Raw genomic sequence first — 4,739 nt, forward strand, 5'->3', positions numbered from 1 at the left:
ACCCAGAGCAGTTCCTTTGGTTTCGGAAGCTGGGAGCCAAAAGCCCATCAGAGGAAGACAGGGCTGCTAGTTGGGTGGCGGTCCCTCTCCTATGAAAGGAAGGAGGGTGCCTATTTAGACTGGAGGCCAGGTGCTAAGCCCGTCAAAGGGCAGGGACTGTCTCTGTTACCGATTTGTACATTCCAAGCGCTTAGTACAGTGCTCTGCACATAGTAAGCACTCAATAAATACTATTGAATGAGTGAATGCTATTCATTAGCATGGCCCCTCCGGCGACATCTACAATCCTTCTCTCCAAGACTCCCCACTAGGCCGGATCAGCAGGATGGAGAGAAAGGGAAGAGGAGCAAACTGGTCTGACCGATTTAGGAGTAAGAGGGTAGCCCTGGGTTGAGGGAGAGGGTAATGGGTGGAGGGGTGGGGCGGGGAGGAGGAACAATTTACAAGAGAGACCCAGGATAAAAGACAGCGAGGAAAGAGAAGTGGAGCAGGGGAGCGTGAGAAGGGGAATGAGAGAATAAGAGTAAGCAAGGGAAGGAGAGTAAAAAGGGGGGTGAAAAGCTGGTAATGATCCTGAACAGTAATCGGCCCCTCTCTCTGGGAGGCAGCTAAACTCTAATTAGAATGAAAATGTGGCTAATGAAGATGAAAATTGTAATTGTGTGGGGCCGCATTGAGAGCCACTCTCTCCCCCTCCCCTTGGGGCTCTGTCTCCCTCCGAGGCTTTTTCAGAAATGGAGGGTTAGGGAATCTCTTTGAGCGAGAGGGGGAGGACTCTTGGGTTTTATTGCTGCTGCTTGATTTGGTCTCCTTTCCCTGTGTTGTGCCTCAGTTTCCCCACGGGAAGGTGAAATGCTATCAACTGTTGGGGTAGTGTATGTAGGGTGATGGTTGGGGGCGGGGAGGTCAGGTCACATGCTCACATGTGGGCTTCTCTCTTTCTTTGGCCTCCAAACTGGGACTGGCAGTCTGAGATGATGGCACTCACTGCTCCTTGAGGTTCCCCGGGCACTGCTTCTTTCTAGGTTCCCTTGGCGGGGTGGAAGCAGACCTGGGCCTCCACAGAAGGAAGAAACCAGCATCGAAGAAAGGGGTGAACGCTCCAACCCCAGAGGCTGGTCCCATTCTGGTCCACTCAGGGCTGGTGGAGATTAATACTGATAACAATAATAATGGCATTTGTTAAGTGTTTACTATGTGTCAAGCACTGTTCTAAACGCTGGGGTAGATATAAGCAAATCAGGTTGGACACAGTCTCTGTCCCACATGGAGCTCACAGTCTTAATCCCCATTTTGCAGATGAGGTAACTGAGGCCCAGAGAAGTGAAGTGACTTGCCCAAGGTCACCCAGCAGTCAAATGGCAGAGCCGGGATTAGACTCTGGTTCCTTCTGACTCTCAGGCCAGGGTTCTATCTGCTAGGCCACCCTGCTTCACAAGACCCTCGTGGCCTTGTGTGAGCTGGAGAGAGGGGAGGGGAGGGGCCCAGAGAGGAAGGGCCGGGGAGGGAAAAGATGTCCCAGGCAACCCCACCAACCCCCACATCCCCCTTCTGTCTCCTGGCCCTCTATGTGTCTGGGAATCCTGGGAATCCTGTCTGGACCCTAGAGTACATCCAAAATTGGCACTCTTCTGGCATGGCAAGAGTTTCAGTCCAGACTGCCTCTGAGGCTGGCCTAATTCTGCACCCCTAGGGCGAGTTAAAAACTCTAGAGGTAGGGGGTGGGGAGGAAGAGGATAATTTTCAGGGCTTCTCCTCCCTGTTTGAGTTCTGAGAGAGATGTGGGGGCCGACTGGGAACTTGGAGAGGAAAGAGGAGAATCATCCATCAGTGATGCCTGTAATGGCTGCCCTCCCCTCCTGGGGTCCCCCCGCCCTTCCCCCCTCTGAGGGGCCATCCCCCTGACAGGGCGAGCGGGAAGGGGCTGGGCTGCCCGGCAGGCAGGGGAAGGAGCCGGGGTGTCTGCTATCGACCGGCTTTCCGCCGCATGGTGAGGCTTTTAAATCCACTGGCGTTTCCCTCGGCGCTAGGGAGAGCTCCCCGGCCCCCAAACCGCTGCCGAAGGCAAGAGATGAGGGGTTTCCCCGTCTCCCGCCCAGTTGATGAGGAAGGAGGAGAAGATGGAAAAGTCGGGGGGGGGGAGTTTGGGGGGCAAGGGGAGAAAGAAAGGAACAAGAGGAAGGAGGGAAGAGGGGAAAAGCCAGGGCAGCTCAGGGCTGGGAGGAAGGAGGGGCCCAGAATTAGAGTATATTAGGAAACCTGGATGCTTGGGTTCTAAGGCTCAGTTTGCCCCATCTCCCCCCTTCTTCAATTCCCTCACAGACTGGTGGGAAGGGTAGGAGATGTTGGAGCTTCCCCCCACCTCATAATTCAAGAAATCTGAATGGGAAGATGAGAGGAGGGTGAAGTCATGAGAGCAGGGGAAGGGAGCTCCCTCAGGATGAGACAGCTTCCCAGAAGGGAGAGCACTGCAGAACCCCAGTCAAGTGGGGAAGAGCAGTAAGAGACAAAGGCAGTGGTGAGGGTCCTTCCTAGAGCTGAGCAGCTCCAGAGAGCGCTGACTATTTGACAAGCTGTGAAAGCAGGGAGGGCTAGTGGAAAGTGCCCAGGCCTGGGAGTCAGAGGACCTAGGTTCTAATCCCGGCTCTGTCCCTTGTCTGCTGTGTGACCATGGGCAAGTCACTTCACTTCTCTATCCCTCAGTTACCTCAACAAGAGTTGTAGCTGGGCTAGGAAGGCAAGGATGGAATTGGGGGACAGGAGCACCAGCTAGTATAGTTGGTCGATCCAATTTTCCTCTCTGGCTTCTTTCTGCTCCTTTACTTTTTTTTATGGTTTTTATTAAGCGCTTGTCTTGTGCCATGGAGTCATTTTCGACCCATAGCGACACCATGGACACATCTCTCCCAGAACGCCCTGCTCTCCATTTGCAATTGTTCTGGTAGTGTATCCATAGAGTTTTCTTGGTAAAACTACAGAAGTGGTTTACCACTGCCACCTTCTGCGCAGTAAACTCGAGTCTCCTCCCTCGACTCTCTCCCATACTGCTGCTGCCCAGCTCGGGTGAGTTTTGATTTGTGGCAGATTGCCTTCCACTCCCCAGCCACTACCCAAGCTAGGAATGGAAAGGGTAGGCCTCTGCTTGACTCTCCCTCCTGTAGCTGAGACCGGTAGAATACTGGAAACTCTCCAGGTGCGACCCTGAGAGGAGTGTTAAGCACTTACTATGTGTCAAACATGGTTCTAAGAGCTAGGGTAGATACAAATTAATTAGGTTGGATACCGTCCCTGTCCTGTACGGGGCTCACAGTCTAAGCAGGAGGGAGAACAGGAGAACTGAGGCATAGAGAAGTTAAATGATTTGCCCAGGGTCACACAGCAAGCAATTGGCAGAGCCGGGATTAAAACCCAAATCCTCTGACTCCCAGGCCCGGGTTCCTTCCACTAGGCCACGCTACCTTTCCATTCAGAGAAAAGAAAGAGGGAGGGAAGGATCAAAGGCTGGTATAAGAAGGAAGAATAGGGACAAGGTCCTCTGGGAGAAGGAAGATAAGAGGAAGAATAAATAATGGTAGAGGATTAGGGTTAGGGTCAGAGCTATGGCAGATCTGGATTTCAGCCAAGTCTTTTCCGATACCTCAAGTCCCTTTGGATTGACAGGATCACAGTCCTCTGGAGAAAAATGGGGGACATCCAGGGGTGGGAGAGAGAATCCACTTTCATAAACAGAGCAGCGTGGCCCAGTGAAAGGAACCCGGGCCTGGGAGTCAGGAGACCTGGGACCTCATCCTGGCTCCGCCACTGACCTGTTTGATGACCTTGGGCCTCAGTTTCCTCAGCCATAAAACGGGGATTAAGAATACCTGTTCTCCTTCCCTTGCATACTATATGGGTCAAGGGCTGTATCTGATCTGATTATCTTGTAATAACAATAATAATAATAATAATAATAATAATGTTGGTATTTGTTAAGTGCTTACTATGTGCAGATCACTGTTCTAAGTGCTGGGGTAGATACAGGGTAATCAGGTTGACCCACATGAGGCTCCCAGTCTTAATCCCCATTTTACAGATGAGGGAACTGAGGCCCAGAGAAGTTAAGTGACTTGGCCACAGTCACACAGCTGACAAGTGGCAGAGCAGGATTCGCACCCATGACCGCTGACTCCCAAGCCCATGCTCTTTCCACTGAGCTAATTGTACTTACCTCACATAGCACAGTGCTTGGCACATACCTCATAATAAATACCACTATGTGGGCAAGTCACTTAACTTCTCTGCGCCTCAGTTACCTCATCTGTAAAATGGGGATTAAGACTGGGAGCCCCACGTGGGACAACCTGATTTCCCTGTGTCTACCCCAGTGCTTAGAACAGTGCTCTGCACATAGTAAGCGCTTAACAAATACCAACATTATTATTTCTACTATTCTTATGAGCACTCTTATTAAGTATGTATCTTCTACACACATCTACACTCACACACTTTTATCTTTAGAGTGGCCCTTTCCTAAATCTGGAGATCAAGGTGAGTTGGACTTGGATATGAGAACCTAGTCTGGGAGGAGAGGCATTGGCCATTTCTTCCATTTAAAAAATGGCTCCCTTTGCATGAACTGTTTGGGGTGGGTTTTTTTCTGAATTTTTCACAGTAACACCCTAAGTTTCAACTAAAGCGAAATCTCATCACCCCTACTCCACATGTCCCCTTCACACACAGGTGCAACACCCAATTCTGGG

General features: G+C 51.2%; 1 non-coding gene across 1 annotated transcript; it reads right to left on the minus strand.

Moving 5' to 3' along the window:
• Positions 1-3,073: 3,073 nt before the first annotated feature.
• Positions 3,074-3,211, minus strand: LOC114813365. Its single transcript, XR_003761087.1, has one exon. It is a non-coding gene; the product is annotated as a small nucleolar RNA SNORA7 (small nucleolar RNA).
• Positions 3,212-4,739: the final 1,528 nt, after the last annotated feature.

Source organism: Ornithorhynchus anatinus, chromosome 7 (assembly GCF_004115215.2).
Source record: "Ornithorhynchus anatinus isolate Pmale09 chromosome 7, mOrnAna1.pri.v4, whole genome shotgun sequence".
NCBI classification, from domain to species: domain Eukaryota; kingdom Metazoa; phylum Chordata; class Mammalia; order Monotremata; family Ornithorhynchidae; genus Ornithorhynchus; species Ornithorhynchus anatinus.